Source organism: Sus scrofa, chromosome X (genome assembly GCF_000003025.6).
Source record: "Sus scrofa isolate TJ Tabasco breed Duroc chromosome X, Sscrofa11.1, whole genome shotgun sequence".
NCBI classification, from domain to species: domain Eukaryota; kingdom Metazoa; phylum Chordata; class Mammalia; order Artiodactyla; family Suidae; genus Sus; species Sus scrofa.
Genome location: NC_010461.5, coordinates 41,534,972 through 41,547,002, shown reverse-complemented (window position 1 = coordinate 41,547,002; position 12,031 = coordinate 41,534,972). Strand labels below are relative to the sequence as shown.

At 40.5% G+C, this 12,031-nt stretch overlaps 1 long non-coding RNA gene across 2 annotated transcripts in view; it reads left to right on the top strand.

The window, feature by feature from the left end:
• Positions 1-12,031, top strand: part of LOC106506955 — an 84,229-nt gene that overhangs the window by 32,747 nt on the left and 39,451 nt on the right. The window lies entirely within an intron of this gene.

Genomic DNA, 12,031 nt, shown 5'->3' with positions numbered 1-12,031 from the left:
GGGAGTAGCATGATATACTTAAAGTAATGAAAGGAAAAAACCTCCAAATGAGATTACTCTACCCAACAGGCTCTGACTGAGATTTGAAGGATAAATCAAAAGCTTTATAGACAAGCAAAAGCTAAGAGAATTCAGCACCACTAAACCAGCTTTACAACAAATACTAAAGGAACTTCTCTAGGTGGAAAAGAAAAGGCCACAACTAGAAACAAAAATATTACAAATGACAAGGCTCATTGGTAAAAGCATACATCTAGTACAGGTAGGAAATCATCTACACACAAATATGCTACCAATACTAGAAATCATGAGAAGAGGAGGGTACAAATGCAGGACACTGGAGATGCACTTGGAATTAAGAGACCAATAACTTGAAAAAAATCTTGTGTGTGTGTGTGTATATATATATACATATATATAAATATATATATATATATTTAAAATAAATATAAATGTAAAATATAAATTTATATATATTTAAAATACAAGACTGTTTTGCAAGATATATATAATACAAGATTGTTTTACTATACACACACACAAACACACACACACACACACAGAATCCTTTATCAAAACTTAATGGTAACTGCAGTCCAAAAATCTACAATAGATATACACACAAATAAGAAAAAGCACTCCAAATAGCACACTAAAGATAATCATCCAACCACAAGAGAAGGGAAGAAAAAAATGAACAAAAACAAATCTAAAACAGTTAATAAAATGGAAATGAGAACATACATATCAATAATTACCTTAAATGTAAATGGACTAAATGCCCTAACCAAAAGACATAGACTGGCTGAATGGTATAGAAACAAGACCCATATATATGCTGCTTTCAAGAGACCCACTTCAGTTCTATGGACACGTACAAATTGAAAGTGAGAGGATGAAAAAAAAAATATTCCATGCAAATGGAAATCAAAAGAAAGCTGGAGTACCAATACTCATATCAGATAAAATAGACCTTAAAATAAAGAATATTATAAGAGACAAAGAAGGACATTACATAATGCTCAAAGGATGAATCCAAGAAGATATAACAATTGTAAATATATATGCACCCAACATAAGATCACCTCAATATACAAGGCAACTGCTAAAAACCTTAAAAGGAGAAATTGGCAATAACGCAACAATAGCAGGAGACTTTAACACTACACTTACAGCAATGGACATATCATCCAGACAGAAAATCAAGAAGGAAACACAGGCCTTAAATGATGCATTAGACCAGATGGACTTAATAATAGTTATTTATAGAACATTCCACCCAGAAGCAGCAGAATACACATTCTTATCAAGTGCACAAGGAACATTCTCTAGGATAGATCACAGTCTGGGCCACAAATCAAGCCTCAGTAAATTTAAGAAAACTGAAACGATATCAAGCATCTTTTCTAACCACAATACTATATGGAGTTCCGTCGTGGCTCAGTGGTTAACGAATCCAACTAGGAACCATGAGGTTGTGGGTTCGATCCCTGGCCTTGTTCAGTGGGTTAAGGATCTGGCATTGCTGTGAGCTGTGGTGTAGGTCACAGATGAGGCTTGGATCCTCCGTTGCTGTGGCTCTGGTGTAGGCCAGTGGCTACAGCTCTTATTCGACCCCTAGCCTGGGAACCTCCATATGCCCCAGGAGCAGCTCAAGAAAAGGCGAAAAGACAAAAACAAAAACAAAAACAAAACACTATATGACTGGAAATCAACCACAGGGAAAAAAAACTGCAAAAAGCACAAACACATGGAGACTACACAACATGCTACTAAATAACCAGTGGATCACTGATGAAATCAAAAGGGAAATTTAAAAAAATACATAGAAGCAAATGACAACAAAGACACAACAATCCAAAACCTATGGGATGCAGCAAAAGCAGTTCTAAGAGGAAAGTTAATAGCAATACAAGCCTACCTCAGGAAACAATAAGAAGCTCAAATAAACAACCTAACTTTACACCTAAAGAAACTAGAGAGAGAACAGCCAAAACCCAAAGTTAGCAGAAGAAATCATAAAGATCACAACAGAGATAAGTGAAATAGAAATGAAGAAATCCATAGAAAAGATCAATGAAACTAAAAGCTGGTCTTTGAAAAGATCAACAAAATTGATAAACCCTCAGCCAGACTCATCAAGAAAAAGAGAGGACACAAATAAATAAAATTAGAAATGAAAAAGGGGAAGTTACAAAAGACATCACAGAAATACCAAGGATCATAAGAGACTACTACAAGCAACTATATGCCAATAAAATGGACAACCTAGAGGAAATGGACAAATACTTAGAAAAGTACAATCTTCCAAGACTAAACCCAGATTAAATAGGAAAAATGAATAGACAAATCACAGCTACTGAAATTGAAACTGTGATTAAAAAACTTCCAACAAAAAAAAGTCCAGGACCAGATGGCTTCACAGGCGAATTCTGTCTAACATTTAGAGACGAGCTAACACCTATCCTTCTGAAATTATTCCAAAAAATTGCAGAGGAAAGAACACTCCCAAACTCATTCTATGAGGCCACCATCATCCTGATACCAAAACCAGACAAAGATACCACAAAAAAAAGAAAACTACAGGCCAATTTTCCTGATGAACATAGATGCAAAAATCCACAACAAAATACTAGCAAGCTGCATCCAACAATACATTAAAAGGATTGTACATCATGATCAAGTGGGATTTATCCCAGGGATGCAAGGATTTTTCAGTATCCACAAATCCATCAGGGTGATTCACCACATTAACAAACTGAAGAATGAAAACCATAGGATCCTCTCAATACATGCAGAAAAAGCTTTTGACAAAATCCAACACCCATTTCTGATAAAAAGACAAACAAACAAACAAAAACCCTCCGAAAACTGAGCATAGAGGGAGCCTACCTCAATATAATAAAGGCCATATATGACAAACCCACAGCTAACATCATTCTCAATGGTGAAAAGCTGAAAGAAACAAGACAAGGATGTCTGCTCTTGCCACTACTATTCAGCATAGTTTTGGAAGTCCTAGCCACAGCAATCAGAGAAGAAAAAGGAGTAAAAGGAATCCAAATTGGAAAGAAAGAAGGAAAAGTATCACTGTCTGCAGATGACGTGATACTATACCTAGAGAATCCTAAAGATGCTACCAGAAAACTATTAGAGCTCATCAATGAATTTGGTAAAGTTGCAGGATATAAAATTAATATGCACAAATCGACTGCATTTCTACGTACTAACAATGAAAGATTGAAAAGAGAAATTAGGGAAACCAGCCCATTTACCATCACATCAAAAATAATAAAATACCTAGGAATAAACCTACTTAAAGAGACTTGTACTCTGAAAACTATAAGACGCTGATGAAAGATATCAAAGAAAACACAAATAGATGGAAAGATATATCATGCTCTTGGATTGGAAGTTAATATAGTCAAAATGACAATATTACCTAAAGCAATCCTATTAAATTACCAATAACATTCTTTACAGAACTAGAACAAAATATTTTAAAATTTATATGGAAACACAAAAGACCTCAAATAGCCAAAGCCATATTGGAAAGAAAAAAATGGAGCTGGACGAATCAATTTCCCTGATTTCAGACTATGCTACAAAGCTAGAGTCATCAAAATAGTATGGTACTGGCACCAAAAACAAATATACATCAGTGGAACAGGATAGAAAGCCCAGAATTAAACCCACACACCTACAATCAACTAATCTATGACAGAGGAGGCAAGAGTAGACAATGGAGAAAGGACAGTCCCTTCAATAAGTGGTGCTGGGAAAACTGGACAGCTCCATGTAAAAGAATGAAATCAGAACACTTCCTAACACCATACAGAAAAATAAACTCAAAATGGATTACAGACCTAAATATAAGACCAGATACTATAAAACTCTTAGAGGAAAACATAGGCCGAACACTCTCTGATATAAACCACAGCAATGTCTTCTCAGATCCACCTCCTAGAGTAATGATGATAAAAATAAAAATAAACAAATGGGACCTAATTAAACTTAAAAGTTTTTGCACAGCAAAGGAAACCCTTAACAAAAGGCAGCCCACAGAATGGGAGAAAATATTTGCAAATGAATAGACTGACAAGGGATTAATCTCCCAAATATATAAACACCTCCTGCAGCTCAATACCAAAAAAAAAAAAAAAAAAAAACCAAACAACCCCATCAAAAAATGGGCAGAGAGGAGTTCCTGTCATGGCCCAGCAGAAATGAATCTGACTAGGATCCATGAGGATGCAGGTTCAATCTCTGGCCTTGCGCAGTGGGTTAAGGATCCGGCGTTGCCATGAGGTGTGGTGTAGGTCACAGACATGGCTCAGATCTGGCATGGCTGTGGCTGTGGCGTAGGCCAGCAGCTACAGCTTCAATTTGACCCCTAGCCTGAGAACTTACATATGCCACAGGTGTGACCCTAAAAAGACAAAAATAAGGGGGGGGGGCAGAAAATCTAAACAGACAATTCTCCAAAGATATACAGATGGCCAAAAAAAGACATGAAAATCTGTTCAACATCACTAATTATTAAAGAAATGCAAACCTACCATGAGTTATCACCTTACACCAGTCAGAATGGCCATCATCAGAAAGTCTACAAACTATAAATGCTGGAGAGGTTGTGGAGAAAAGGGAACCTTCTTATACTGTTGGTGGGACTGTAAATTGGTACAACCACTATGGAAAACAGTATGGAGGTTGCTCAAAAAACTAAAAATAGAATTACCATTTGAGCCAGCCATCCCATTCCTGAGCATCTCTCCAGAGAAAACCATGACTCGAAAAGATACATGTACTCCAGTGTTCATTGCAGCACTATATGCAATAGCCAAGACATGGAAACAACCTAAATGTCCGTCAGTAGAGCAGTGGATAAAGAAGATGTGGTACATATATACAATGGAATATTACTCAGCCATAAAAAATGAAATAATGGCATTTGCAGCAGCATGGATGGACCTAGAAATTATCATGCTAGGTGAAGTTAGTCAGACAGTGAGACAAACATCATATGCTATCACTTATATGTAGAATCTAACAAAAGGATACAATGAACTTCTTTGCAGAACAGGTACTGACTCACAGATTTTGAAAAACTTATGGCTACCAAGGAAGACAGATAGAGGTGGTCAGGTTGGGCTGGGTGTTTGGGATGGAAATGGTGTAAAACTGTGTTGTGATGATCATTGTACAACTACAAGTATAATAAAATTCATTGAGTTAAAAAAAAAGAAACAGGATGCCTACCATCAAGCCCTTGGCCACTGCTGCCACCCCTCAATGGTGCACCCCAAGGAGACTCAGGATGGGAAAACATAGGATACTGGCCCCAGATAGCTGAGTTGCGTATCAAAGGAATGATTTCAGTGAGCCCAGACTCTTGCCTCATCTGCCCATACACAGAAGAGCACTAAATCCCTTGAGATATCTGGTTTTTTGCTTTTTGGGTTTTTTGCTTTTTAGGACCTCACCCATGGCATTTGGAAGTTCCCAGGCTAGGGGTTGAATCGGAGCTACAGCTGCCAGCCTACGCCACAGCCACAGCAATGTGGGATCAGAGCCATGTCTGCGACCTACACCACAGCTGATGGCAAGGCCAGATCTCCGACCCACTGGGCGAGGCCAGGGATCGAAACTGCATCCTCATGGATACTAGTCGGATTTGTTTCTCCTGAGCCACAACGGGAACTCCCTGGTTTTCTTTAGTTAACAATAATCTTTTGATGTTCTGAATACTAGTCTTTATTGCAAAAAACACCTGTCTATCCTGGCTCCTCCCATACCTCTTTAGAGCAGTCTCTATTCTTTATCCGAGAGGCTATGTCCCAGGCTTGAAGTCCTCAGAATGTCCACGGATAAAACATAATTCTGAACTTTTAGGTTGTGCATTTTTTTCAGTTAATACAACCTAAGTACCACATTTATGCACATATTTTATATTTTTATATAATGATTTTTATTTTTTTCCATTATAGCTGGTTTACAGTGTTCTGTCAGTTTTCTACTGTATAGCATGGTGACCCAGTTACACATACATGTATACATTCTTTTTTCTCACATTATCATGCTCCATCATAAGTGGTCAGATATAGTTCCTGGTGTTACACAGCAGGATCTCATTGCTAATCCATTCCAAAGGCAATAGTCTGCATCTATTAACACCAAGCTCCCCATCCATCCCACTCCCTCCCCCTCCCCCTTGGCAATCACAAGTCTATTCTCCAAGTCCATGATTTTCTTTTCTATGGAAAAGTTCATTTGTGCCGTATATTAGATTCCAGATGTCAGTGATATCATATGGTACTTGTCTTTCTGACTTATTTCACTCAGTATGAGAGTCTCTAGTTCCATCCATGGTGCTGCAAATGGCATTGTTTTGTTCTTTTTTATGGCCGAGTAGTATTCCATTGTGTATATATACCACACCTTCTTAATCTAGTCGTCTGTCAATGGACATTTGGGTTGTTTCCATGTCTTGGCTATTGTGAATAGTGCTGCAGTGAACATGTGGGTGCATGTGTCTTTTTCAAGGAAAGTTTTGTCTGGATATATGCCCAAGAGTGGGACTGTTGGGTCCTATGGTAGTTCTATGTATAGTTTTCTAAGGTACTTCCATACTGTTCTCCATAGCGGTTGTACCAGCTTACCTTCCCACCAACAGTGCAGGAGGGTTCCCTTTTCTCCACACCCCCTCCAGCATTTGCTATTTGTGGACTTATTCATGATGGCCATTCTGACTGGTGTGAGGTGGTGCCTCATGGTAATTTTGATTTGTGTTTCTCTAATAATCAGGGATGTTGAGCATGTTTTCATGTGCTTGTTGGCCATCTGTATATCTTCCTTGGAGAAATGCCTATTCAGGTCTTTTCCCCATTTTTCCATTGGGTTGTTGGCTTTTTTGCTGTTGAGTTGTATAAATTGTTTGCATATTTTAGAGATTAAGCCCTTGTCAGTTGCATGGTTTGAAACTATTTTCTCCCATTCTGTAAGTTGTCTTGTTGGTTTCCTTTTGGTTTCCTTTGCTGTTATGCACATATTTTAAAACAGTAATAGGAAGGGAGTGATCATGAGCCACTTGCATCTTGGTCTACTGCTACTATTGAATAAATGCAAAGAAATACTTTCCAAACAAGAAATTACAATTAAGTATCATATGAAGACATCAATATACTGAGGAAACAGAAAGAAAAACCATTTAAGGAGTTCCTGTCGTGGCTCAATGGTTAACGAATCCGACTAGGAACTATGAGGTTGCAGGTTCGATCCGTGGCCTCGCTCCGTGGGTTAAGGATCTGGCGTTGCCGTGAGCTGGGGTGTAGGTCACAGACATGGCTCGGATCCCGAGTTGCTGTGGCTCTGGCGTAGGCTGGCGGCTTCAGCTCCGATTAGACCCCTAGCCTGGGAACCTCCATATGCTGCAGGAGCAGCCCTAGAAAAGGCAAAAGGACAAGAAAAAAAAACATTTAAAGTAAATAAAGGGTAGAATGTGTATTTAGGATTTTACTTTTCTTTTAAATTTACAATTAAGCTTTCATTCCAGGAAAGAAAAAAAAGGCATTATCACCACTATATCCCTGCGCCCCAAGTTGGAGCAACACCGTATGGACAATTCCATACATGTTCTATTGATGATAATGACCAAGCTCAACCTTAAACTCTCAAAGTGGGAAGATGTCAAGAGATAAAGATGGAGGATAGGAGTTCCCACTGTGGCACAGTTAATGATCTGGCTCGTCGCTATGGAGGCGCTGGTTCAATCCCTGGCCCGACACAGTGGGTTAAGGATCTGGCATTGCTGCAGCTGTGTTGTAGGTCGCAGCTCCAGCTTGGATTCTATCCCTGGCCCAGGAACTTCCCTATGCCATGGGTGCTGCTGAAAAGGGGGGAAAAAAGATGGAGGATAATGTCTGAGAGGGACCAAGTGATTAGCTTTCCCCACAAGCTCAAAGCAAGTAGCTGACTGCTGTTTTAACTCAGCCCCAGCATCAACAAATCCCCACTCTGGCTTATGCAACATGTTTCTTCATTGAAGAAAACACGCTTGAATACGAAAACACATCAGAAGAAGATTTAAGTCAGAAACTGCTGTGCTCTTATCTCTGTTTCCACCGCCTACCGTAGATGTTCTTAAAGCTCCCCAGAAGCCTCAGTGGGCAGAGATCCTGGTTACTATTTTAACACAAAATGGGAGAGTGGGGGGGGGAGTAAATACTGTAGAATGTTCTTATTCCAAAGCCAATTAAGGAGTGGACACGAAGAGAGGGATGACGGAAAAGACTAAAATCTGAGCGTCTGGATTATGTCATTCAATCAAAAATACTAATAAACTATAGATCACATTATGGACCCTCTCTAGGAATACAGAGATTTCTGAGCCTTGATTTTAGTCCCTGAGGAATTAACAGTCTAGAATAGAGCTTCTCCAACTTTAATGTGCATATGCATCCTCTGAACACTTTGTTAAAAGGTAGAAGCTTGCAGACAAAAAAATGTTGCCTGGGATTTCAGTAAACCAAGAATGTTGCCCTGCCATCAAGCCATCAGCCACTGCAGCTGCCCCCCAACAGCAGCCCCTGAGGGGACTTCAGGATGAAGAAAAAACAATACAGGCTCTAGATAGTTGAGATGCATATCTAAGGAATAATTTCCATGAGCACAGACTTGCATCTTCCCATACATAGACGAGCACTAAAATCATTCACTTAGGAGGCCTGGTTTTTATGATTAGCAGTGATCTTTTGACATTTGTTTGAACTACATATTTGTTTTTGTTTTTTTTTTCAGCAAAAACTCCTATATATCCTGACTCTTCCCTTACCTCTTTGGAGCAGTTCATCAGAACAGTCTGAGAGGCTGTCTCCCAGGCTATAGTCCTCGATGAGGTCCCCGAAGAAAACATAGCTTAAAGCTTTTAGGTTGTATGTTTTTCTTCAGCTGACAGGCTGATTCAACAGGTCTGGAGCGAGGCCTGAGTTTCTAACAAGCTCTAGGTGATGCTGATGCTGTCCACATGTCTACATGCGAGGCATGGATAAAGAACTAGAATAAGGACGTCTCTGCAGAGTTCTGTATGAGCACCAAAGAGGGACTGTGCCTTTCTGAGTTAGAAAAGTCTTCGTAGAGAAGCCTGATGGGCTGAGCCTTGTTCTCTAAGGGATCGCAGGGGGGACGTCAAGATGTCTCCATTGTAGTTTAATGATTATGGTTTGAAACTCAAGAGGTCTACACTGTAGTTCACTGAGTCTGGTTTGAGTTGGACAGGCCATTTAAACTTTCTGACCCTCAATTTTCTCATCCGTAAAATGAGGGACTGGCGTTCTCTTACAGTGCAGTGGGTTAAGGATCTGGCATTGTCACTGCCATGGCTTGGGTCACTGCTGTGGCATGGGTTCGATTCCTGGCCCAGGAACTCCCACATGATGTGGGTGCAGCGAAAAAAAAAATAATAATAATAAAATAAAAATAAAAGAAGGGATTGAAAATATCCAGACGCGTCAGTCCTAAAACTAGATGACTCTAATGAAATAAAAAATTTTTTGGATGTGCCCATGGCATACAGAATTTCCAGGGCCAGGGCTGGAACCCACACCACAGCAGCGACCCGAGCTATAGTAGTTACAATGCTGGGTCCTTAACCCACTGAGCCACCAGGGAACTCCTAACGAGATAAATCACTTAGTATGTGCTCTGTTTAGAAGTTAGGGTGAAATAGTATAAGAGGTTCTATTAATGAGCCTAACAAACTGACCTCCATCTGACAGATTAAAAGTATATCAATCAATAAGAAAATAACACTTAAGTCTTAACAGCCTCTTACATGTGCTTCCTTTCAGTTGCCTATTTGTAGGTGAGGGTATGGCTTCGAAACTGGACTACTTTTAAAGAACATGGTACTCAACTTTGTTCGGCACAATAACACTTAACATCCATAAAGCACCTTTCAGTTTCAAGGCACTTCCCAAACATCAGCTCATTACTTGTCACACCACTTGCAAGTTTCTTTTCATTAGTCCAATCACTAGTGGATAGATTAAACTGAAATGAGGAAGGCAGGCCCCAGAGGGAGGATCAGAGCTAAGAAGAGGGTGCTGGGGCTCTCTGCCACCTGGGCCCCTGCTCCCACATCTATTTATAGGTGAGAAGCTGCCCTGACCAGGAAAGCACCAAAACACCAGAAAAGGAAAAAAAACAAAAACCAAAACCCCCTGCCGTTTCTGAACATTTTGCTGGAGTTTGCCACTAACAGCTAAGATGTCAAAAACATCAAAGGAGGAGTTCCTGTTGTGGCTCAGCTGTAACCCGACTAGTATGCAGGAGGATGTGGGTTTCATCCCTGGGTTAAGGATCCGGCGTTGCCGTGAGCTGTGGTGTGGGTCGAAGACACAGCTCCGATCCCATGTTGCTGTGGCTGTGGTGTAGACCAGCAGCTACAGCTCCAATTTGACCCCTAGCCTGGGAACCTCCATAGGTCACAGGTGTGGCCCTAAAAAGCCAGAAAAAAAAAGTCAAAGGAGAGAGATGTAGTATAAAGGTTAACTGCTTCCTCAGCTGAGTAGGACTGATTGCCACGCTCCTCAAACACTGTATCAAAAAAGAAAACCGGAGTTCCTGTCGTGGCGCAGTGGTTAACGAATCCGACTAGGAACCATGAGGTTGCGGGTTCGGTCCCTGCCCTTGCTCAGTGGGTTAACGATCCGGCGTTGCCGTGAGCTGTGGTGTAGGTTGCAGACGCAGCTCGGATCCCGCGTTGCTGTGGCTCTGGCGTAGGCCGGTGGCTGCAGCTCCGATTCGACCCCTAGCCTGGGAACCTCCATATGCCGCGGGAGCGGCCCAAGAAATAGCAACAACAACAACAAAAGAAAAAAAAAAAAAGTCAACAGAGAATGACTCCATTTTCACACAAAAAAATTTCATTACTACAATGCAAATAAAATTTGGCTTTTTTAGTGTTACACTTTTAAAGGATAAAATATTTTCTAGAATGGATTTCGAAGGAGTAATCATACCCTAATTACAGTACCTTCTATTCCTATGGAGAGCAGTTAATATGTCCCTTTTAAATGAGAAAAACAAATTTTAAACTCAGTACAGCTGGAGTTCCCGTCATGGCGCAGCGGAACCAAACCTGACTAGAAACTAGGAGGTTGCGGGTTCGATGCCTGGCCTTGCTCAGTGGGTTAAGGATCCAGCGTTGCCGTGAGCTATGGTGTAGGTCACAGACATGGCTCGGATCTGGCGTTGCTGTGGCTATGGTGTAGGCCAGTGGCTACAGCTCCAACTGGACCCCTAGCCTGGGAACCTCCATATGCCGCAGGTGTGGCCCTAAGGAAAAAAAAAAAAAAAAAACTCAGCACAGCAATAATTATCCAGTAAGTAATTTTTGCTACTATCTTATGCAGTTCTGTTTTTTCCCCCAAATGCTCTACCTGTACATATAGAAGCTTTACAGAAATAATGATAATAAATGTTATTTAAACACTGTAGCTTCTGATTTATGGGCTGGGAGAGGGAGAAGTTGGATACAGAGGCTGGTAAATTTGGTAGTAATGTAAAAATAAGGTCCATTTGTATAAGCTGGAAAGTATATCACAAACAATTCGTTATTTTTTATTTTTTTGTCTTTTTGCCATTTCTTGGGCCGCTCCCGCGGCATATGGAGGGTCCCAGGCCAGCGGTCGAAGGTCGAATCAAAGCTATAGCCGCTGGCCTACGCCAGAGCCACAGCAATGCCAGATCCGAGCCACGTCTGCGACTGACACCACAGCTCACGGCAACGCCGGATCCCTAACCCATTGAGCAAGGCCAGGGATCAAACCCGCAACCTCATGGTTCCTAGTCGGATTCGTGAAGCATTGCGCCACGACAGGAACTCCTTGTTATTTTCTCAAATATGGAAGAAAAATATACCTAATCTTAGTATTTGATTATAATAAAATGTATCTTTTAACAAAGGGAGCATTATGTCAGAAATTCCTTAGATTAAAATAGGTTTTCTAGTTCCTCTGCATTTCTTCAGAGT